The sequence below is a fragment of the Palaemon carinicauda genome, chromosome 15 (assembly GCF_036898095.1).
Source record: "Palaemon carinicauda isolate YSFRI2023 chromosome 15, ASM3689809v2, whole genome shotgun sequence".
NCBI lineage: Eukaryota > Metazoa > Arthropoda > Malacostraca > Decapoda > Palaemonidae > Palaemon > Palaemon carinicauda.
Window position 1 is genome coordinate 135140918 of NC_090739.1, and position 25492 is coordinate 135166409.

The 25492-nt window shown below is 39.6% G+C and overlaps 1 long non-coding RNA gene across 1 annotated transcript in view; it reads left to right on the forward strand.

The window, feature by feature from the left end:
• Positions 1-1741: 1741 nt before the first annotated feature.
• Positions 1742-25492, forward strand: part of LOC137654775 (uncharacterized) — a 71898-nt gene continuing 48147 nt past the window's right edge. The window contains exon 1 of the long non-coding RNA XR_011046716.1: positions 1742-1822. This is a non-coding gene — a long non-coding RNA (uncharacterized lncRNA). The remainder of the gene's footprint in view (positions 1823-25492) is intronic.

Genomic DNA, 25492 nt, shown 5'->3' on the forward strand with positions numbered 1-25492 from the left:
CATACATATGAAACATTATTAATAAAGGAGTGTCACTGGAAATATGTAATAGGATTTGGTAAGAGCTACTTTTCAACGTGGAAAGTTATACTGAATAAGCCTTTCTTCAAAAGCTGCTTTAGGTGTGAGTTGTACTTGTTAATTTATAATTGCTTGTCTCTTATTTTTTTTATTGTTAGCATTAAACGTTACTTACTTTTACTTTTAGGGGTTTATTTTTCGCCCTCCATCAGACACTAAGAGTCTGTTTAAGCGGGCCTTGATGTGTGAAAATAATTTCTTTCCAGTTTATGTTTTGCTCTGTATCTTTTAAGTTATTCGCTAGCATTTGTATTCAGGCTTAATAGTTTTACAATATTCATATTAAGGCTTAGAATTAGAGTGATATTTATCATAAAAGTAGACCTATCAATAAGAAGTAGAATTTGGCTAATTAGATTATGTTTACTTACAAAAACATACTTTATGTTCTGCGTGAATAAAGTTTTCTAGGCTTATACCATTTATATGATTAAGCTACGTTAATAATAGTGTGACATAGGCTAGCCAATTTAATGCCATAGATAGGGATTACTCTGGTAACAAAGGAGGGTAGAATAGTAGGTCTATGCCTATATTTTGATATTCAAAAATGTATATTACGTAAAGCATTATATATTAATTTTAGATAAATTCTATACTCAAATTAGAAATTGAAGTTATGAAGCTACTCAACGTTGGGTTATATATAATTTCTTCTTAAAAATCATTCTTATGGTATTATCTGTTGTCAATATATGTTGAAATGTTTTTATTACTCAGTTAATCTTACCTAATTCATATTTTTAAACCATATAAGATCATAAAAATAATATTTTCATTGGTAATTATAGATCAGATTTGCTAGATTTACCAACTATTGTAATTTTTTGACATCTTAAGTATACAATAGTTTCCCATAGCTAAGAATTTCTTTGATAGTCAAATAAGCATCGTTTTCTTTATCCCAATGTAGTAAATAATGTCAGTAATACAAAGCAACATTCTTATATACTTTTCTTCCATATATTTATCAAATACTGAATATTGTTGATATAAATGTTTTTTTTTATAAAGCCTATTATAATCTAGAATAACGATAAAATCGCAGAGTATGGTGGAGGTCTCTGATTGGCTGAAGTAAATTTTCGACCAAGGGCCCCCACTTTAAGGGAATTTGCCCCAAAAATCTGGATTTTTTTTTGCGGTTTGGGGCAAATTGGGTACCCCGCTCGATATCCAATCTATCTTTGAATTATTGGGGTAATTTAATGTTAGCACACTATAATCTCCGATGCACCTCATATTTTAACAATAATTTTCTTCATGGGTATATTTTCAATAATTCAAATTTGACTCTAATATGTAAGATTAGTTTATAATTATATTTAATGTAGAAATTTAGTCTATAATAATATTTTTTTAGAATGTATAGTTTACTCTTTGTTAACATTTTCGTTATGCCACTCAATATAATCATGATTTTATGAATATATCTTGCAGAGCACACATTTAAATCAAAGCACAAGTAAGCTTGTAATGTTAATCAAATGATTATGATATAATAAAGGAATTTATCAAAAGTTAGTACATAGTATATCAAAGTTATAGAAGATGCAATATAAAATAGTGATTTTTGATCAAATTTTCTTAAATACAAGTAGAAATTAATTCTGACTTAGGGAGATTTTAGGGATTGTCTAGGGATAAATTTGTTCCCCGGGAAAGATTCATTCTAGTCAAAGACCCCGAGATTGATGGACCTGGTTGAGTAGTGCTTTTGTTAACAATGAAGAAAATGGAGGTAAGAACATACTTTTCATGTAAATTTTTTTTTTCCGACGTTTTCGCGAGTTTTAATTATGTTCAACGCTATAATTTTGAATAGAGATTTCCTTACAAAAGTCTTAAATTAGAGAAGGTTTTCTTATTGATGATGGCCAAAATCGGCCATATGTCTACTGTAGACTCCGGCGCCTTAATGATTGAAGAGGAAACTGAAGACTTTCTTATTCTGTGAGTGCTTCGAGAGTGACGATTTAATAGTAAATGAGCAATACGGTTAAATATAGAATGCTTTGGAACGAACATGATAAAATGACTGTGGAGGTCCTGTAGAGAGTAGGGTTCTCCTGCTGTACAGGTCCAGAAAAACAACCCTTAAAGTGGAAGTTAAAAGTTAAGGAACGATGATATCCAAATATTTGTAAGTTATTATTTGAGATTTCTCAACAGTCATTTTATTTATTATCACTTTACAATACGATGCTGTTGCAATGTGGTTTTGAATTCTGTGTTGACACGAGAATAGTTACAGATGGTTTCAAATTATTGAAACCTAGATTATATGTCTACTGTAGGTTCTAGAACTTTCAAATATGCGGATCCAAGACTATACAATAGGCTCCAAATAGACAAGTGCTTTGATAATATGTATTTGACAATAAACCAGTAACATGGAATGTTAAATTTTGTATGCTTTGAAACGAATATAAAGTGACTGTGAATGTCCTGTAGAGTGTAGGGTTCCCCTGCAGTATAGGACCAGAAAAAGCAGCCCCTAGAGTAATGTAAAATTAAGGTATAGTTACCTTTAATCATAGTTGTTGCTAAATTGATAAAGTGGTGATAGCCATAAATTCGTTTTTTACCGTCAGTAATGAAATTAGGCCATATTTTCGTAAAATCTAATCAATATTTTATCACAGAATTATGGTACAATATTCTAATTATATATTTAGATTTAATTTGGGAAACAAGTTTGAATTTTCTTTTCTACACATTTTAGATTGTTAAAATTGTTGGAAGAAATGAAATTTGTTAATATTTTGCCATGTAAAACCGTTAAAAAGATTAATGAATGTTAGGTGATCAGTGTACTATTATTATTATTATTATTATTATTATTATTATTATTATTATTATTATTATTATTATTATTATTATTATTACTATTATTATTAAAGGAAACAAGGAAAAATAAAATATTTTAAAAACAGTAACATTTAAATAGAGGCAAATTGCCTATTTATAAGAAAAACATTTTACTTCGTATGTATACACAGTTAGTGAACAATTAAACGCAAAACTATTCCTCATCTAACCAATAGACAAAAAGAATCCTCTATAATAAGTTAGCCAGCACTCATACCGATAAACAGAAATCACTAATTTGTATGTAAATACATACACAGTCCCCGACAAGTAGGTTATACACAATTATTTCTTTGAAATGTCTTTCGATTGTCTTAACGATAATCTTAGGATATTCAGCGTTCGCAAAACTTTGCAATTATTGATAAATTAATAAATTCAAAATTCTATCCTCTATATCTACTGTAATTAGGCAATTCACGTCATAGTCACGCCCACCAATACAAAACGTCTCTCTTTCTCTCTCTCTCTCTCTCTCTCATTTGTTTTTTATAACTACATATCTTGACTCTCTCTATGGTTTGTATAACTACGTACCTCCTCTCTCTCTCTCTCTCTCTCTCTCTCTCTCTCTCTCTAAATTTGGTATTTATAACTACCTACCTTGACTCTCTCTCTCTCTCTCTCTCTCTCTCTCTCTCTTTCTAATTTGGTTTTCATAACTACATACCTTGACTCTCTCTCTCTCTCTCTCTCTCTCTCTCTCTCACACACACACACACACACAAAAGTGGTGGAATAGGAGACTTAGTTCTGATTTCAAGGTACTCTATACCACCAAGATAATGAAATTTAGTTTAAATGAATGTGGCAAATGACCGTGAAGAAGGCACAAGTGGAAACACTTTTTTTTTTCTTTTTTTTTTTTTTTTAGTTATTTTTTAGAAATTATTTTTGAAAAACCTATATTGAATCCATTTATTTTATCAAGTCTGTCGGGGATTATGTAAACATATCGTCAAAATGCAAAAATAACGATAGAAAGGCAGGATATGGTGGAGGTCTCTGATTGGCCGAAGTAAATTTTCAACCAGGGCCCCCACTTTTAGGGAATTACTTAACAAATAGGGAATTTTTTGCGTTTTGGGACATATTTAGTCTTTGGTTTGGGAAGTGTTTAAACTTTTAAGGTAATTACCTTATTTAGAGTTCATAAAATGGCTTCATTGTAATTTTTAAGGTCATTCTAAGGTAATTTTCGGTTTTTACTAGCTTCAAATTTAAGGAAATTTGAAAAGTTTGAAGGCTATCAAAGGTAAAAAGCAGCAGCAATTAAGGTAATGGCCACATGCTCAGGTTTAAAACCCTGAGTTAAATCTTAGGTACCTGATAAATATCCCATCTATCTTGGAATTATTGGGGAAATATAATGTTAGCACACTAAAATTTCCAATGTTCCTCAGAATTTAAAAATGTTATATATAAGTAGATATTCAACAATAAAAATTTGGCTTGTGTAAAAGCAGCTATGAAAATTTGTCTATAATGTGTTTAGTTACTTTGAATATCTTGCTTTTTTAAGCTTCGGTTGTTATGCCACCCAATATAATCATAATTTTGTGGATATATCTTTCCAAACACATAAAAACTAATATAAGTAAGCTCTTATTATTTGGTTGAAAACTAGGATAATTTTAGTGTTTCACAAATAAAATGATGAAAAGTAAATACATAGTATATTAAAATGATAAAAAAATAGGCATAACAAATAGTTCTGATTAAAATGTGTAAAAGAATACTTGGAGAAATTAATTCTGCCTTAGGGAGATTTTAGGGAGTGTCTAGGGATAGATTTGTCTGCCGAGAAAGATCCATTCTAGTTAAAGACACGGAGAAAGAAGGACCATTTTTTAATAAGTGGCAATGGGGGTAAGAGCATTTCAGGCTAATTTTTCTGTCATTTTTGTGGTTTTTTATTATTTTCAACGCTATTTTAAATAGCCTGCATCTATTTTCTTACAAAAGTCTTAAATTGGCGAAGAATTTTTCTTATTGATGTTGGCCACAATCGGTTCTTAAGGCATGATAAGTTCCAAATCCAAACAGTTGTTTTTTTGTGTGTTATCACTTAACAATACCATTCACACCTTACTGAACCATATCACTCATCCTTTGTATTCGGGCAAGTGTGAATATATTTGCTGTCAGGCAATAATTTTCAAGATTCAAAATAGAATTACGTGAGGACATAGATGTCACATTTTTAGTAACTTCATTGAGCAAAGATGATTACTAAATAGTTTGTCGATGCTGTTGCAATGTGGTTTTGAGTTCCAAGTTAAGGATATTACTGTATAGTTAATAGATTCATTGGGCTTCTTACTTGCCTTTATATTGCCCCCCTAATAAAGAAGGGGAGCACGAGCTTTTGTGGCAGCCTGTAAGTAGGATAATCTTGTAAAGTGTCAGGTCAAATCAGGAAACAGAGGACAGACAGGGTGATGATGGGATAACCGCAGCTTGACTACCGAGGTTGGAGTCCGAAGTTCAGTTGAGGGCTTCGCAAAGCAGTCAAGGGCTCCCTAAACCCGGCTCCTCCTCGGTCCCAGAAAAAATGACTTTTTCTTATTACGGTTAATTACATTGGGCTGGAAGATCTCCTCCTTTTGATTATAACATTTGATCATAATCGTTGCCAAAGGCATAAACAAGCATTATCATGCCAGTGCCTTGGTCTTAGGCCTAAATTGATATTTTGTAGCCAATGATGAACTTAGAGGGCCCTAATTTCGTAAGGCCTAATAAATATTTCATTAGAAAGTCACAGTACTGGAGTTTTAAAACATTTCGACCTGATCTGGAAGAGAAATTGGTGATTTGTTACAAATATTTCAGAGTGCTAAAACTGTTGGCGAATAAGTATTGCAAAAGACTACTTAATTTGTACATATTTTGTCTTGCATAGGCGTGAGAGGAATGGGACTTTTTATAGTTTATATATGAAATATCTGTTTTGATGCTGTTACTGTTTTTAAAATATTTTAACTTCATTATTTCTCATATTTATTTCCTTATTTCCTTTCCTCACTGGGCTATTTTACCCAGTTGGGAGCCCTTGGGATTATAGCATCATGCTTTTCCTACTAGGGTTGTAGATTAAATAGTAATGATGATGATAATAATGTGATAGGTGTATGGGAGTTATAGAGGCATGGCGTGTAGAATACATACACAGAACAATTCTTTATTTGGAAAATTTACAGTTTCATCCATTATGGGAAATCTATTATAATAATATATTTCCCGAGTAAAGCAAGTCTTTTGTAGTATTTCTGTAAAATATTATCTGTCGCAAATGCCTAGTTCTTTATATATCGACGATCAAACTCACGCTACTCATGTCTTCCTCCCAGATATTTTCTAAGTCTGTTGGTATTGTTGAACTTGACTGTGTCTTGTATTTGCTTAAATGAGCCCTGTAACCACTATAATCCGCTGACAAACTAGTCCACTATGAAGTCTTACACGTTTGGCCAATCAGAGCGCCTGTCCACTATGACGTCATACATGTTTGGCCAATCACAGCGTGACAATACAACAGCACCACAATACAATATCTTCCCAGGAATTTCATTTCGTTTTTAGACATGGAGACCATAGAAAGGGCGTCATTTCATGTTGCACAAGAAGTTGAAATTCCATTTTCTTGTCCTGACTGTTTCGTAACTTACAATGAATTTGTTGAAAAACTAGTGCATTTGTACCAGAGACACAATTTAATTTTACAAAATCAAAATTGTCTTGCATGTCAAAGAACATTCCCAACGGCTTCACGTTTTCCTCAAAGCAGCAGCACATCTTGATGAACCAACAGTTTAAGGTAAGCTTCATTAATTTATAGAGTATATTATAATGGTGATAGTATAACGATGTATGCAGCAGTACCACCCCTTTGGATTTGGATTGATGGATGTGTTAGGTAGTGGCTGTAAGGGGGGGGGGGGGGTTGGCCTCGCAGGGGTAGGCCTAGGTAGGGGTACAGGGCCCTAGGTTAGGTGGTTGTATTAGGTTCGGTAGTGTCCCAAAATTCACTGTGGCTTTAAGGGGGGCGGAGCCCCCCCCCCCCCCGGTAGGCCTAGGTACGGGTACAGGGCCCCTAGGTAGGGGTACAGAGCCCCTAGGCTAGGTTAGGTGGGTTTATTAGGTTCAGTAGTGCCCTGAAAATCACTGTGGCCTTAAGGGGGGGTCGCAGGATAAGTATTCATTTATTGTAAATATCATTTGACGCCCCCCCCCCCCCACCCAAAACCCCGGTTCCCACCTGGTGTCCCCCATAGGCCTAATTGTTGGGATGAAGTAGGGTCTTTCTGCATTCTAGAACAACTTAGTAAATCTCCAAATCGGATGGTTTGCGGTCAAAATAAACGTTAAATTCGTTGGAACTACACTATTTCTGATGCAACAAATATATTTTTATTCGTTTCCCCATAATGGATGAAACTGTAAATTTACCCTTTATTTTACATATATACACAGGCAGTAAAAAATATACACAACATATAAAATAGAAATGCTTCATTACCTTATCAAACACACAAAATTAAGCCTTTGTAACATTTCGGTTTGCACACATAGAAATAGCTTAGACAGGTATCATACATTTGTATTACCAATAACACAAATACCATTACGCAAAATTAAGCCTTTGAAATAGTTCGGTTTGCACACATGCGAATAACCTAGACAGATATACACTTCTTGCAAATACGCACAAAATCCTTGACAAATAAACACAATTATTTGTTTAATATATATTTCCATTGTCTCACTAAACGGTAGCCTTAGTTAAAATCAGCTTTTTAACTACTCTTTTCATTAACTAAATAAATTCCATTTCTTTCGTCTTTTACAACCTAGTTAGGCAGCTCGAATTATCAACTCCGACCATGAATCACTTACAAAAGCTCTCTCTCTCTCTCTCTCTCTCTCTCTCTCTCTCTCTCTCTCTCTCTCTCTCTCTCTCTAACTAGACTTTGGTTGGGGTAGAAATAACTGTCCCATAGCAGTGCCCCTTTCCAAACTCCGCCACCGCCGCCGCCGCCTCCTCCTCCTCCTCCTCCTCCTCCTCCTCCTCCTCCTCCTCCTCCAAACCAGGAAAGGTACGAAGCAGGAAGCGGACAGGGACCAATGTCGTGTGTCTGGATGGAACAAAGTTGTTTCATAGTCACCTTGTCTGTGTTATGATAAGGTTTTCATCTCAAGGTACTTTATACCAACAAAACAATAAAATTCAGATTAAAAGTAAAACAGGAAATAATAAAAAAAAAAAAAAAAAAAAAAAAAAAAAAAAAAAAAAAAAAAAATTGGCCACACGACCTCTTCATTTAGTTTTTGAGAAAATATTCTTAAGAGGGCCTTTAATGAAACAATTTTTTTTTCATTAAACTACAATCTATTATTTTTTTCATATTCCATTAGCGGACAGACGTAATTACTCAATTATTTACTGACTTAAACTCTTACCTTAAGTGAATGGGGATTTCCCTTATCTGTCTTTCGACCAGTTAGGCGAAACTGGTTTTCTGCATATTTTCTCATTACGGAGACGGCTCACTCATTGTCAGTGAATTGAATTTACCACCTTTAATATATTTTTTTTTGATGAAACCAAACTAGTTATTAGTGATTTACATGATTGAAATCAATACTGTCTTTGATACTTTGAGGACTGATATAATTTTTGATGAAACCAAACTAGTCATTAGTCATTTACATGATTGAAATCAATGCAGTCTTTGATACTTTGAGGGCTACTATAATTTTTGATGAACAAACTAAATAAAAGCAATATGCATATTATGACATTTACCTCAGATGTAGAAAAGAGAGAGTTATAATTTGCTGCGAATCTTGTTTAAGTGTCAATTTATTATCAATCTGGAGTAAACACGGGAACTTAACAATTCATACATTTTCGTCGTCTTTAAAAGCTGCTTTTCATGTACTCGAGTGTACGGGAACCATACTCTCTACAGGACCTTTCGTAATTAATTTTATCGTAAACATTTCAAGGCATTCATCATTGGCTTCAATACGTCTACGAAATAAGTAATTTGATTTAAGCCCTAAGAAAGCATGTACTCAATTACTTGGGCACATTATTCTATCTTTTCTCTTCCTCTTGTTTTGTTAGTATTTTTTTTATAGTTTATATAGGAAATATTTATTTCAATGATACTGTTCTTAAATTATTTTTTTTTATTCTTTTTTTCATTTCCTTATTGGGCTATTTTCCCCGGTGGAGCCCCTGGGCTTATAGCATCCTGCTTTTCCAACTAGGGTTGTAGCTTAACAAGGACCTACAAAATTTGTTTGTCGTATACATTGTTAAGCATCTAGAGTATCATATCGTGTAATCTCCAGGATTTCATGCATTAGAAAAAAAAGCCTTCAACTTCTTGAAAGCCTTAATATCATCAGTCCTTCTGGTGTCTAGTGGGAGTTTATCATGCAATCTTGTGACTACATATTTGAAAGGATAGATCCAGTGACTAATCTCGTGTCGACACGATTTTTTTTTTTCTTTTGCTGGAAGTGCATAATAATTATCTTATTTATATTGAACGTCCAGTTCTGATAACTCGATGAGTCTTGCAATATCTTGAAATTTATTCTAGCTTTTATTGGAAGTCAGTGTAGTTCAATCAGTACAGGGTTAATATCGTGGTGGTTAACATTTTAACAATCTTGCTCGTCTATGTATTGTTGTGTAACTCAAGTTACACTTTGGAAAGGTTGTGATATAGTTACTATAGGTAATCCTAGTAATAATCGAAAGTTTCATAACAGAACAATCGTCCTGGTAAGTCCAAGAAAGCAATATTTCTAGGGTTATATCCGCAGAGACAAATTCCAGTCCAGTGATACACCTTGGTTACGAACTCCACTAGATAAAGAGACCAAGTTTTCACGAGGTATGATGTTTATTTGGATGTCACCAAGGTATCTTAATTGTTTTCCTTTCCAGTCATTATAAAATCAGTTTTATTTTCATCTAGTTGTAGTTACGTTTAACCCTAGTAAGAACGTATTTTTTAATACTCAGCTAGATTGTCATTTATGGAGGAATTAAAATTGTGTATCATCCGCAAAAAAGCTGCATATTCACTCTATTTAGGCCTATCTGTGATACTTTAGATACACCAATAATATACTGTAAATACAAAATAGGCTTAGGAGCTGGCTTAGTACATCTCCTTGTGGCACTTCTCTGGTAGTTGAATCAGTAGGTCTTTAAAAGATCAAACTCTCAGCATATGTTTTTATGTTGAACAGGCTTGCTTAAGTCCTTTTATAGTTCATAAATCAAGTATATGTTTTAATGTTAATGTTTTTAATATATTTTATTTTAATTTTCATTTCTTCTTATATCGTTTATTTCCTTATTTCCTTTCCTCACTGGGCTATTTTTTCCCTGTTGGAGCCCTTGAGCTTATAGCATCTTGCTTTTCCAACTAGGGTTGTAGCTTAGCTAGTAATAACAATAATAATAACAGTTTATATGATGAGTTAGAACTTCCAATTCGTATACAATAGCTTTTGTCAACCCTAGAATAGTTACAGATGGTTTCAAGTTATTGCAACCAAGATGTATCTCAACTGTGTTTGAGTATACTTTTGCCTCGTACATCATAAATTCGATATCACTGGAATGTATTTAGACAAGATATTGACTGTAATTTTTCACTAACCCACCGAGAAATTTTTGAAGTAAATCATACAATTAATTTACTTTCCCATGATATTTTCTTTTAAAGTTTTGCCTCTTTATCATAGAGCAAATCTCGTAAGCAAATGACAGTATGTGGACGTATTGGCTCTTGGAAGAAGCATTATTGGCTCACCCCCTCACACCATGGCACACGAAGCATGTTTTTACGTAATCTACTTTTGAGTATAAGAGAGAAATATATTACGATTATTAATCTGTGGAAATATTTTCGAAAAAGTCCCCACTGATACGATATTTGTTTTGCTGTCAACTTAGACCTTACATCAACCCTCTACCTCCGAGACTCAACGCCCCGTTATTAGTTACGTTTTAACTCCTACGTAACACTTCATCACGTAATTGAGAGAGAGAGAGAGAGAGAGAGAGAGAGAGAGAGAGAGAGAGAGAGAGAGAGAGAGAGAGAGAGAGAGAGAGAGAGAGAGAGAGAGAGAATGTCGGATTCAACTCTGCAAATGTCCATTTTGTTAGAGTTAACGAATGATCTATTGAGTCTGATATAATCTGTATCGTGTTGCAAAATATACGCCATAAACCTTTAAAACACCTTGAATTAGAATTATTTAATTTATTTAAGCTAAAAGACTTTACTTATAGATAAAAGGCTGCTAATTATTTGTTATTTATCTCAGATTTGATATTCGGCTTTTGGTGTAAAAAGGTCTATATAATTCCTCTCTGTGTGGGTTTAGTAAGTGATTCTATGTAATTATGACATTCAGTAACTCAATGGGAGGTATTCATAAAAATGAAGGATATCCTTGTAAGCATAAGGTAATCATTATGAACATGGAAAGAAAGATTTGCTTATACTTCTACATTTTGCACATGGAAAGAAAGATTTGCTTATACTTCTACATTTTGCTTCAGAGAATTACCTTGTACTTCTACCTTTTACTTGCGAGGATATCCTCCAAGCAGAAGTAAAAAGTTGACTCGTGTTTCTGGAGCGCTTAGTTACATGTTGGAACTTGTAAGATTTCATTTGTGCTGTCAAGATAAGAAAGAGTTTAGTATTTATAATACGTATTTAATGCCCTATTTTTACTGGTATTTAATTAAGTTTACGCATCAGAAAGAACACAGACGCCGCCGCGCCTTCCCCAAAGCCTCGCTGGCGACATCTATCCCCCACCCCTTGCATTAGAAGTTCTTTGACCTCTTTTTAGCTCCCCCACCCCTTGCATTAGAAGTTCTTTGACCTCTTTTTACCTCCCCCACCCCTTGCATTGGAAGTTCTTTGATCTCTTTTTAGCTCCCCCACCCCTGGCATTAGAAGTTCTTTGACCTCTTTTTAGCTCCCCCACCCCTTGCATTGGAAGTTCTTTGACCTCTTTTTAGCTCCCCCACCCCTGGCATTAGAAGTTCTTTGACCTCTTTTTAGCTCCCCCACCCCTTGCATTGGATGTTCTTTGACCTCTTTTTAGCTCCCCCACCCCTGGCATTAGAAGTTCTTTGACCTCTTTTTAGCTCCCCCACCCCTGGCATTAGAAGTTCTTTGACCTCTTTTTAGCTCCCCCACCCCTGGCATTAGAAGTTCTTTGACCTCTTTTTAGCTCCCCCACCCCTGGCATTAGAAGTTCTTTGACCTCTTTTTAGCTCCCCCACCCCTGGCATTAGAAGTTCTTTGACCTCTTTTTAGCTCCCCCACCCCTGGCATTAGAAGTTCTTTGACCTCTTTTTAGCTCCCCCACCCCTGGCATTAGAAGTTCTTTGACCTCTTTTTAGCTCCCCCACCCCTGGCATTAGAAGTTCTTTGACCTCTTTTTAGCTCCCCCACCCCTGGCATTAGAAGTTCTTTGACCTCTTTTTAGCTCCCCCACCCCTGGCATTAGAAGTTCTTTGACCTCTTTTTAGCTCCCCCACCCCTGGCATTAGAAGTTCTTTGACCTCTTTTTAGCTCCCCCACCCCTGGCATTAGAAGTTCTTTGACCTCTTTTTAGCTCCCCCACCCCTGGCATTAGAAGTTCTTTGACCTCTTTTTAGCTCCCCCACCCCTGGCATTAGAAGTTCTTTGACCTCTTTTTAGCTCCCCCACCCCTTGCATTAGAAGTTCTTTGACCTCTTTTTAGCTCTTCCACCCCTGGCATTAGAAGTTCTTTGACCTCTTTTTAGCTCCCCCACCCCTGGCATTAGAAGTTCTTTGACCTCTTTTTAGCTCTCCCACCCCTGGCATTAGAAGTTCTTTGACCTCTTTTTAGCTCCCCCACCCCTTGCATTAGAAGTTCTTTGACCTCTTTTTAGCTCCCCAATCCCTTGCATTAGAAGTTCTTTGACATCTTTTTAGCTCCCCAATCCCTTGCATTAGAAGTTCTTTGGCCTCTTTTTAGCTCCCCAATCTCTTGCATTAGAAGTTCTTCGACCTCTTTTTACCTCCCCCACCCCTTGCATTGGAAATTCTTCGACCTCTTTTTACCTCCCCCACCCCTTGCATTAGAAGTTCTTCGACCTCTTTTTAGCTCCCCCACCCCTTGCATTAGAAGTTCTTCGACCTCTTTTTAGCTCCCCCACCCCTTGCATTAGAAGTTCTTCGACCTCTTTTTAGCTCCCCCACCCCTTGCATTAGAAGTTCTTCGACCTCTTTTTAGCTCCCCCACCCCTTGCATTAGAAGTTCTTCGACCTCTTTTTAGCTCCCCCACCCCTTGCATTAGAAGTTCTTCGACCTCTTTTTAGCTCCCCCACCCCTTGCATTAGAAGTTCTTCGACCTCTTTTTAGCTCCCCCACCCCTTGCATTGGAAGTTCTTCGACCTCTTTTTAGCTCCCCCATCCCTTGCATTAGAAGTTCTTCGACCTCTTTTTAGCTCCCCCACCCCTTGCATTAGAAGTTCTTTGACCTCTTTTTAGCTCCCCCACCCCTTGCATTGGAAGTTCTTTGACCTCTTTTTAGCTCCCCCACCCCTGGCATTAGAAGTTCTTTGACCTCTTTTTAGCTCCCCCACCCCTTGCATTGGAAGTTCTTTGACCTCTTTTTAGCTCCCCCACCCCTGGCATTAGAAGTTCTTTGACCTCTTTTTAGCTCCCCCCACCCCTTGCATTGGAAGTTCTTTGACCTCTTTTTAGCTCCCCCACCCCTGGCATTATAAGTTCTTTGACCTCTTTTTAGCTCCCCCACCCCTGGCATTAGAAGTTCTTTGACCTCTTTTTAGCTCCCCCACCCCTGGCATTAGAAGTTCTTTGACCTCTTTTTAGCTCCCCCACCCCTGGCATTAGAAGTTCTTTGACCTCTTTTTAGCTCCCCCACCCCTGGCATTAGAAGTTCTTTGACCTCTTTTTAGCTCCCCCACCCCTGGCATTAGAAGTTCTTTGACCTCTTTTTAGCTCCCCCACCCCTGGCATTAGAAGTTCTTTGACCTCTTTTTAGCTCCCCCACCCCTGGCATTAGAAGTTCTTTGACCTCTTTTTAGCTCCCCCACCCCTGGCATTAGAAGTTCTTTGACCTCTTTTTAGCTCCCCCACCCCTGGCATTAGAAGTTCTTTGACCTCTTTTTAGCTCCCCCACCCCTGGCATTAGAAGTTCTTTGACCTCTTTTTAGCTCCCCCACCCCTGGCATTAGAAGTTCTTTGACCTTTGACCTCTTTTTAGCTCCCCCACCCCTTGCATTAGAAGTTCTTTGACCTCTTTTTAGCTCCCCCACCCCTTGCATTAGAAGTTCTTTGACCTCTTTTTAGCTCCCCCACCCCTTGCATTAGAAGTTCTTTGACCTCTTTTTAGCTCCCCCACCCCTTGCATTAGAAGTTCTTTGACCTCTTTTTAGCTCCCCCACCCCTTGCATTAGAAGTTCTTTGACCTCTTTTTAGCTCCCCCACCCCTTGCATTAGAAGTTCTTTGACCTCTTTTTAGCTCCCCCACCCCTTGCATTAAAAGTTCTTTGACCTCTTTTTAGCTCCCCCACCCCTTGCATTAGAAGTTCTTTGACCTCTTTTTAGCTCCCCCACCCCTTGCATTAGAAGTTCTTTGACCTCTTTTTAGCTCCCCCACCCCTTGCATTAAAAGTTCTTTGACCTCTTTTTAGCTCCCCCACCCCTTGCATTAGAAGTTCTTTGACCTCTTTTTAGCTCCCCCACCCCTTGCATTAGAAGTTCTTTGACCTCTTTTTAGTTCCCCAATCCCTTGCATTAGAAGTTCTTTGACCTCTTTTTAGCTCCCCCACCCCTTGCATTAGAAGTTCTTTGACCTCTTTTTAGTTCCCCAATCCCTTGCATTAGAAGTTCTTTGACCTCTTTTTAGCTCCCCCACCCCTTGCATTAGAAGTTCTTTGACCTCTTTTTAGTTCCCCAATCCCTTGCATTAGAAGTTCTTTGACCTCTTTTTAGCTCCCCCACCCCTTGCATTAGAAGTTCTTTGACCTCTTTTTAGTTCCCCAATCCCTTGCATTAGAAGTTCTTTGACCTCTTTTTAGCTCCCCACCCTTTGCATTAGAAGTTCTTTGACCTCTTTTTAGTTCCCCAATCCCTTGCATTAGAAGTTCTTTGACCTCTTTTTAGCTCCCCCACCCCTTGCATTAGAAGTTCTTTGACCTCTTTTTAGCTCCCCCACCCCTTGCATTAGAAGTTCTTTGACCTCTTTTTAGCTCCCCCACCCCTTGCATTAGAAGTTCTTTGACCTCTTTTTAGCTCCCCAATCCCTTGCATTAGAAGTTCTTTGACCTCTTTTTAGCTCCCCCACCCCTTGCATTAGAATTTCTTTGACCTCTTTTTAGCTCCCCCCACCCCTTGCATTAGAAGTTCTTTGACCTCTTTTTAGCTCCCCCACCCCATGCATTAGAAGTTCTTTGACCTCTTTTTAGCTCCCCAATCCCTTGCATTAGAAGTTCTTTGACCTCTTTTTAGCTCCCCCACCCCTTGCATTAAAAGTTCTTTGACCTCTTTTTAGCTCCCCCACCCTTGCATTAGAAGTTCTTTGACCTCTTTTTAGCTCCCCAATCCCTTGCATTAGAAGTTCTTTGACCTCTTTTTAGCTCCCCCACCCCTTGCATTAGAAGTTCTTTGACCTCTTTTTAGCTCCCCAATCCCTTGCATTAGAAGTTCTTTGACCTCTTTTTAGCTCCCCAATCCCTTGCATCAGAAGTTCTTTGACCTCTTTTTAGCTCCCCCACCCCTTGCATTAGAAGTACTTTGATCTCTTTTCAGCTCTCCCCACCCCTTGCATTAGAAGTTCTTTGACATCTTTTTAGCTCCCCCACCCCTTGCATTAGAAGTCCTTTGACCTCTTTTTAGCTCCCCCACCCCTTGCATTAGAAGTTCTTTGACCTCTTTTTAGCTCCCCCACCCCTTGCATTAGAAGTTCTTTGACCTCTTTTTAGCTCCCCCACACCTTGCATTAGAAGTTCTTTGACCTCTTTTTAGCTCCCCCACCCCTTGCATTAGAAGTTCTTTGACCTCTTTTTAGCTCCCCCAATCCCTTGCATTAGAAGTTCTTTGACCTCTTTTTAGCTCCCCCACCCCTTGCATTAGAAATTCTTTGACCTCTTTTTAGCTCCCCCACCCCTTGCATTAGAAGTTCTTTGACCTCTTTTTAGCTCCCCCACCCCTTGCATTAGAAGTTCTTTGACCTCTTTTTAGCTCCCCCACCCCTTGCATTAGAAGTTCTTTGACCTCTTTTTAGCTCCCCCACCCCTTGCATTAGTTCTTTGACCTCTTTTTAGCTCCCTACACCCCTTGTATTAGAAGTTCTTTGACCTCTTTTTAGCTCCCCCAATCCCTTGCATTAGAAGTTCTTTGACCTCTTTTTAGCTCCCCCCACCCCTTGCATTAGAAGTTCTTTGACCTCTTTTTAGCTCCCCCACCCCTTGCATTAAAAGTTCTTTGACCTCTTTTTAGCTCCCCCACCCCTTGCATTAGAAGTTCTTTGACCTCTTTTTAGCTCCCCCACCCCTTGCATTAGAAGTTCTTTGACCTCTTTTTAGCTCCCCCACCCCTTGCATTAGAAGTTCTTTGACCTCTTTTTAGCTCCCCAATCCCTTGCATTAGAAGTTCTTTGACCTCTTTTTAGCTCCCCCACCCCTTGCATTAGAAGTTCTTTGACCTCTTTTTAGCTCCCCCACCCCTTGCATTAGAAGTTCTTTGACATCTTTTTAGCTCCCCAATCCCTTGCATTAGAAGTTCTTTGACCTCTTTTTACCTCCCCCACCCCTTGCATTAGAAGTTCTTTGACCTCTTTTTAGCTCCCCCACCCCTGGCATTAGAAGTTCTTTGACCTCTTTTTAGCTCCCCAATCCCTTGCATTAGAAGTTCTTTTGACCTCTTTTTAGCTCCCCCACCCCTTGCATTAGAAGTTCTTTGACCTCTTTTTAGCTCCCCCACCCCTTGCATTAGAAGTTCTTTGACCTCTTTTTAGCTCCCCCACCCCTTGCATTAGAAGTTCTTTGACCTCTTTTTAGCTCCCCAATCCCTTGCATTAGAAGTTCTTTGACCTCTTTTTAGCTCCCCCACCCCTTGCATTAGAAGTTCTTTGACCTCCTTTTAGCTCCCCAATCCCTTGCATTAGAAGTTCTTTGACCTCTTTTTAGCTCCCCCACCCCTTGCATTAGAAGTTCTTTGACCTCTTTTTAGCTCCCCAATCCCTTGCATTAGAAGTACTTTGACCTCTTTTTAGCTCCCCCACCCCTTGCATTAGAAGTACTTTGACCTCTTTTTAGCTCCCCCACCCCTTGCATTAGAAGTTATTTGACCTCTTTTTAGCTCCCCCACCCCTTGCATTAGAAGTTCTTTGACCTCTTTTTAGCTCCCCCACCCCTTGCATTAGAAGTTATTTGACCTCTTTTTAGCTCCCCCACCCCTTGCATTAGAAGTTCTTTGACCTCTTTTTAGCTCCCCAATCCCCTTGCATTAGAAGTTCTTTGACCTCTTTTTAGCTCCCCCACCCCTTGCATTAGAAGTTCTTTGACCTCTTTTTAGCTCCCCCACCCCTTGCATTAGAAGTTCTTTGGCCTCTTTTTAGCTCCCACACCCCTTGCATTAGAATTTCTTTGACCTCTTTTTAGCTCCCCCACCCCTTGCATTAGAAGTTCTTTGACCTCTTTTTAGCTCCCCCACCCCTTGCATTAGAAGTTCTTTGACCTCTTTTTAGCTACCCAATCCCTTGCATTAGAAGTTCTTTGACCTCTTTTTAGCTCCCCCACTCCTTGCATTAAAAGTTCTTTGACCTGTTTTTAGCTCCCCCACCCCTTGCATTAGAAGTTCTTTGACCTCTTTTTAGCTCCCCCAATCCCTTGCATTAGAAGTTCTTTGACCTGTTTTTAGCTCCCCCACCCCTTGCATTAGAAGTTCTTTGACATCTTTTTAGCTCCCCAATCCCTTGCATTAGAAGTTCTTTGACCCCTTTTTTAGCTCCCCAATCCCTTGCATTAGAAGTTCTTTGACCTCTTTTTATCTCCCCCACCCCTTGCATTAGAAGTTCTTTGACCTCTTTTTAGTTCCCCCACCCCTTGCATTAGAAGTTCTTTGACCTCTTTTTAGCTCCCCCACCCCTTGCATTAGAAGTTCTTTGACCTCTTTTTAGCTCCCCAATCCCTTGCATTAGAAGTTCTTTGACCTCTTTTTAGCTCCCCAATCCCTTGCATTAGAAGTTCTTTGACCTCTTTTTAGCTCCCCCCACCCCTTGCATTAGAAGTTCTTTGGCCTCTTTTTAGCTCCCCCACCCCTTGTATTAGAAGTTCTTTGACCTCTTTTTAGCTCCCCCACCCCTTGCATTAGAAGTTCTTTGACCTCTTTTTAGCTCCCCAATCCCTTGCATTAGAAGTTCTTTGACCTCTTTTTAGCCCCCCCACCCCTTGCATTAGAAGTTCTTTGACCTTTTTTTAGCTCCCCAATCCCTTGCATTAGAAGTTCTTTGACCTCTTTTTAGCTCCCCAATCCCTTGCATTAGAAGTTCTTTGACCTCTTTTTAGCTCCCCAATCCCTTGCATTAGAAGTTCTTTGACCTCTTTTTAGCTCCCCAATCCCTTGCATTAGAAGTTCTTTGACCTCTTTTTAGCTCCCTCACCCCTTGCATTAGAAGTTCTTTGGCCTCTTTTTAGCTCCCACACCCCTTTCATTAGAATTTCTTTGACCTCTTTTTAGCTCCCCCACCCCTTGCATTAGAAGTTCTTTGACCTCTTTTTAGCTCCCCAATCCCTTGCATTAGAAGTTCTTTGACCTCTTTTTAGCTCCCCAATCCCTTGCATTAGAAGTTCTTTGACCTCTTTTCAGCTCCCCCACCCCTTGCATTAGAAGTTCTTTGACCTCTTTTTAGCTCCCCCACCCCTTGCATTAGAAGTTCTTTGACCTCTTTTTAGCTCCCCCACCCCTTGCATTAGAAGTTCTTTGACCTCTTTTTAGCTCCCCCACCCCTTGCATTAGAAGATCTTTGACCTCTTTTTAGCTCCCCCACCCCTTGCATTAGAAGTTCTTTGACCTCTTTTTAGCTCCCCAATCCCTTGCATTAGAAGTTCTTTGACCTCATTTTAGCTCCCCAATCCCTTGCATTAGAAGTTCTTTGACCCCTTTTTAGCTCCCTAATCCCTTGCATTAGAAGTTCTTTGACCTCTTTTTAGCTCCCCCCACCCCTTGCATTAGAAGTTCTTTGACCCCTTTTTAGCTCCCTAATCCCTTGCATTAGAAGTTCTTTGACCTCTTTTTAGCTCCCCAATCCCTTGCATTAGAAGTTCTTTGACCTCTTTTTAGCTCCCCCACCCCTTGCATTAGAAGTTCTTTGACCTTTTTCTAGCTCCCCAATCCCTTGCATTAGAAGTTCTTTGACCTCTTTTTAGCTCTCCCACCCCTTGCATTAGAAGTTCTTTGACCTCTTTTTAGCTCCCCAATCCCTTGCATTAGAAGTTCTTTGACCTCTATTTAGCTCCCCAATCCCTTGCATTAGAAGTTCTTTGACCTCTTTTTAGCTCCCCCACCCCTTGCATTAGAAGTTCTTTGACCTCTTTTTAGCTCCCCAATCCCTTGCATTAGAAGTTCTTTGACCTCTTTTTAGCTCCCCCACCCCTTGCATTAGAAGTTCTTTGACCTCTTTCTAGCTCCCCAATCCCTTGCATTAGAAGTTCTTTGACCTCTTTTTAGCTCCCCAATCCCTTGCATTAGAAGTTCTTTGACCTCTTTTTAGCTCCCCCACCCCTTGCATTAGAAGTTCTTTGACCTCTTTTTAGCTCCCCCACCCCTTGCATTAGAAGTTCTTTGACCTCTTTTTAGCTCCCCCACCCCTTGCATTAGAAGTTCTTTGACCTCTTTTTAGCTCCCCCACCCCTTGCATTAGAAGTTCTTTGACCTCTTTTTAGCTCCCCAATCCCTTGCATTAGAAGTTCTTTGACCTCTTTTTAGCTCCCCCACCCCTTGCATTAGAAGTTCTTTGACCTCTTTTTAGCTCCCCAATCCCTTGCATTAGAAGTTCTTTGACCTCTTTTTAGCTCCCCCACCCCTTACATTAGAAGTTCTTTGACCTCTTTTTAGCTCCCCCAATCCCTTGCATTAGAAGTTCTTTGACCTCTTTTTAGCTCCCCAATCCCTTGCATTAGAAGTTCTTTGACCTCTTTTTAGCTCCCCAATCCCTTGCATTAGAAGTTCTTTGACCTCTTTTTAGCCCCCCCACCCCTTGCATTAGAAGTTCTTTGACTTCTTTTTAGCTCCCCAATCCCTTGCATTAGAAGTTCTTTGACCTCTTTTTAGCTCCCCCACCCCTTGCATTAGAAGTTCTTTGACCTCTTTTTAGCTCCCCCACCCCTTGCATTAGAAGTTCTTTGACCTTTTTTAGCTCCCCAATCCCTTGCATTAGAAGTTCTTTGACCTCTTTTTAGCTCCCCAATCCCTTGCATTAGAAGTTCTTTGACCTGTTTTTAGCTCCCCAATCCCTTGCATTAGAAGTTCTTTGACCTCTTTTTAGCTCCCTCACCCCTTGCATTGGAAGTTTTTTTTACCTATTTTTAGCTCCCCAATCCCTTGCATTAGAAGTTCTTTGACCTCTTTTTAGCTCCCCAATCCCTTGCATTAGAAGTTCTTTGACCTCTTTTTAGCTCCCACACCCCTTGCATTAGAAGTTCTTTGACCTCTTTTTAGCTCCCACACCCCTTGCATTAGAAGTTCTTTGACCTCTTTTTAGCTCCCACACCCCTTGCATTAGAAGTTCTTTGACCTGTTTTTATCTCCCACACCCCTTGCATTAGAAGTTCTTTGACCTCTTTTTAGTTCCCCAATCCCTTGCATTAGAAGTTCTTTGACCTCTTTTTAGCTCCCCACACCCCTTGCATTAGAAGTTCTTTGACCTCTTTTTAGCTCCCACACCCCTTGCATTAGAAGTTCTTGACCTCTTTTTAGCTCCCCAATCCCTTGCATTAGAAGGTTCTTTGACCTCTTTTTAGCTCCCACACCCCTTGCATTAGAAAGTTCTTTGACCTCTTTTTAGCTCCCCAATCCCTTGCATTAGAAGTTCTTTGACCTCTTTTTAGCTCCCACACCCATTACATTAGAAGTTCTTTTACCTCTTTTTAGCTCCCCATCCCTTGCATTAGAAGTTCTTTGACCTCTTTTTAGCTCCACCACCCCTTGCAATTAGAAGTTCTTTGACCTCTTTTTAGCTCCCTCACCCTTGCATTAGAAGTTCTTTGACCTCTTTTTAGCTCCCACACCCCTTGCATTAGAAGTCCTTTGACCTCTTTTTTAGCTCCCCAATCCCTTGCATTAGAAGTTCTTTGACCTCTTTTTAGCTCCCACACCCCTTGCATTAGAAGTTCTTTGACCTCTTTTTAGCTCCCACACCCCTTGCATTAGAAGTTCTTTGACCTCTTTTTAGCTCCCCCAATCCCTTGCATTAGAAGTTCTTTGACCTCTTTTTAGCTCCCACACCCCTTGCATTAGAAGTTCTTTGACCCTCTTTTAGCTCCCACACCCCTTGCATTAGAAGTTCTTTGGCCCTCTTTTTAGCTCCCACACCCCTTGCATTAGAAGTTTGTTGACCTCTTTTTAGCTCCCACACCCCCTTGCATTAAAAGTTCTTTGACCTCTTTTTAGCTCCCACACCCCTTGCATTAGAAGTTCTTTGGCCTCTTTTTAGCTCCTACACCCCTTGCATTAGAAGTTTGTTGACCTCTTTTTAGCTCCCACACCCCTTGCATTAGAAGTTCTTTGACCTCTTTTTAGCTACCACACCTCTAGCATTAATAGTTCTTTGACCTGTTTTTAGCTCCCCACATTATCTCCCCCACCCCTTGCATTAGAAGTTCTTTGACCTCATTTTAGCTCCCCCACCTCTTGCATTAAAAGTTTTTTGACCTCTTTTTAGCTCCCACACCCCTTGCATTAGAAGTTCTTTGACCTCTTTTTAGCTACCACACCTCTATCATTAATAGTTCTTTGACCTGTTTTTAGCTCCCACATTAGCTCCCCCCACCCCTTGCATTAGAAGTTCTTTGACCTCATTTTAGCTCCCCCACCTCTTGCAATAAAATTTTTTGACCTCTTTTTAGCTCCCCACACCCCTTGCATTAGAAGTTCTTTGACCTCTTTTTAGCTACCACACCTCTAGCATTAATAGTTCTTTGACCTGTTTTTAGCTCCCACATTAGCTCCCCCACCCCTTGCATTAGAAGTTCTTTGACCTCATTTTAGCTCCCCCCACCTCTTGCATTAAAAGTTTTTTGACCTCTTTTTAGCTCCCACACCCCTTGCATTAGAAGTTCGCTGACCTCTTTTTAGCTCCCACACCCTTTGCATTAGAAGTTCTTTGACCTCTTTTTAGCTCCACCACCCCTTGCATTAGAAGTTCTTTGACCTCTTTTTAGCTCCCACACCTCTAGCATTAGAAGTTCTTTGACCTCTTTTTAGCTCCCACACCCCTTGCATTAGAAGTTCTTTGACCTCTTTTTAGCTCCCACACCCCTTGCATTAGAAGTTCTTTGACCTCTTTTTAGCTCCCCCCACCCCTTGGATTAGAAGTTCTTTGACCTTTTTAGCTCCCACACCCCTTGCATTAGAAGTTCTTTGACCTCTTTTTAGCTCCCCCCCCCCCTTGCATTAGAAGTTCTTTTACCTGTTTTTAGCTCCCACACCTCTTGCATTAGAAGTTCTTTGACCTCTTTTTAGCTCCCACACCCCTTGCATTGGAAGTTTTTTGACCTCTTTTTAGCTCCCCCACCCCTTGCATTGAAAGTTCTTTGACCTCTTTTTAGCTCCCCCCACCCCTTGCATTAAAAGTTCTTTGACCTCTTTTTAGCTCCCACACCCCTTGCATTAGTGGTTTGACTTTTTTTTAGCTCCCCCACCCCTTGCATTAGAAGTTTTTTACCTCTTTTTAGCTCCCCCACCTCTTGCATTAGAAGTTCTTTGACCTCTTTTTAGCTACCCCACCCCTTGCCTTGGAAGTTCTTTGACCTCTTTTTAGCTCCCCCAACCCCTTGCATTAGAAGTTTTTTTACCTCTTTTTAGTTCCCCCACCCCTTGCATTAGAAGTTCTTTGACCTCTTTTTAGCTCCCCAATCCCTTGCATTAGAAGTTCTTTGACCTCTTTCTAGCTCCCCAATCCCTTGCATTAGAAGTTCTTTGACCTCTTTTTAGCTCCCCAATCCCTTGCCATTAGAAGTTCTTTGACCTCTTTTTAGCTCCCCCACCCCTTGCATTAGAAGTTCTTTGACCTCTTTTTTAGCTCCCCCCACCCCTTGCATTAGAAGTTCTTTGACCTCTTTTTAGCTCCCCCACCCCTTGCATTAGAAGTTCTTTGACATCTTTTTAGCTCCCCAATCCCTTGCAATTAGAAGTTCTTTGACCTCTTTTTAGCTCCCCAATCCCTTGCATTAGAAGTTCTTTGACCTCTTTTTAGCTCCCCCACCCCTTGCATTAGAAGTTCTTTGACCTCTTTTTAGTTCCCCCCACCCCTTGCATTAGAAGTTCTTTGACCTCTTTTTAGCTCCCCCACCCCTTGCATTAGAAGTTCTTTGACCTCTTTTTAGCTCCCCAATCCCTTGCATTAGAAGTTCTTTGACCTTTTTTTAGCTCCCCAATCCCTTGCATTAGAAGTTCTGTTTACCTGTTTTTAGCTCCCCCCACCCCTTGCATTAGAAGTTCTTTGGGCCTCTTTTTAGCTCCCCCACCCCTTGCATTAGAAGTTATTTGACCTCTTTTTAGCTCCCCAATCCCTTGCATTAGAAGTTCTTTGACCTCTTTTTAGCTCCCCAATCCCTTTCATTAGAAGTTCTTTGACCTCTTTTTAGCTCCCCCACCCCTTGCATTAGAAGTTCTTTGACCTCTTTTTAGCTCCCCCACCCCTTGCATTAGAAGTTCTTTGACCTCTTTTTAGCTCCCCAATCCCTTGCATTAGAAGTTCTTTGATATCTTTTTAGCTCCCCAATCCCTTGCATTAGAAGTTCTTGACCTCTTTTTAGCTCCCTCACCCCTTGCATTAGAAGTTCTTTGGCCTCTTTTTAGCTCCCACACCCCTTGCATTAGAATTTCTTTGACCTCTTTTTAGCTCCCCCACCCCTTGCATTAGAAGTTCTTTGACCTCTTTTAGCTCCCCAATCCCTTGCATTAGAAGTTCTTTGACCTCTTTTTACCTCCCCCACCCCTTGCATTAAAAGTTCTTTGACCCTCTTTTTACCTCCCCCACCCCTTGCATTAGAAGTTCTTTGACCTCTTTTTAGCTTCCCAATCCCTTGCATTAGAAGTTCTTTGACCTCTTTTTAGCTCCCCAATCCCTTGCATTAGAAGTTCTTTGACCTCTTTTTAGCTCCCCCACCCCTTGCATTAGAAGTTCTTTGACCTCTTTTTAGCTCCCCCACCCCTTGCATTAGAAGTTCTTTGACCTCATTTTAGCTCCCCCACCCCTTGCATTAGAAGTTCTTTGACCTCTTTTTAGCTCCCCAATCCCTTGCATTAGAAGTTCTTTGACCTCTTTTTAGCTCCCCAATCCCTTGCATTGGAAGTTCTTTGACCTCTTTTTAGCTCCCCAATCCCTTGCATTAGAAGTTCTTTAACCTCATTTTAGCTCCCCAATCCCTTGCATTAGAAGTTCTTTGACCCCTTTTTAGCTCCCTAATCCCTTGCATTAGAAGTTCTTTGACCTCTTTTTAGCTCCCCCACCCCTTGCATTAGAAGTTCTTTGACCTCTCTTTAGCTTCCCCACCCCTTGCATTAGAAGTTCTTTGACCTCTTTTTAGCTCCCCAATCCCCATTGCATTAGAAGTTCTTTGACCTCTTTTTAGCTCCCCAATCCCTTGCATTAGAAGTTCTTTGACCTCTTTTTAGCTCCCCAATCCCTTGCATTAGAAGTTCTTTGACCTGTTTTTAGGTCTCCCACCCCTTGCATTGGAAGTTCTTTGACCTCTTTTTGGCTCTCCAATCCCTTGCATTAAAAGTTCTTTGACCTCTTTTTAGCTCCCAAATCCCTTGCATTAGAAGTTTTTTGACCTCTTTTTAGCTCCCCCAATCCCTTGCATTAGGAGTTCTTTGACCTCTTTTTTAGCTCCCCCAATCCCTTGCATTAGAAGTTCTTTGACCTCTTTATCTCCCCCACCCCTTGCATTAGAAGTTCTTTGACCTCTTTTTAGCTCCCCCACCCCTTGCATTAGAAGTTCTTTGACCTCTTTTTAGCTCCCCAATCCCTTGCATTAGAAGTTCTTTGACCTCTTTCCTAGCTCCCCAATCCCTTGCATTAGAAGTTCTTTGACCTCTTTTTAGCTCCCCAATCCCTTGCATTAGAAGTTCTTTGACCTCTTTTTAGCTCCCCCACCCCTTGCATTAGAAGTTCTTTGACCTCTTTTTAGCTCCCCCCACCCCTTGCATTAGAAGTTCTTTGACCTCTTTTTAGCTCCCCAATCCCTTGCATTAGAAGTTC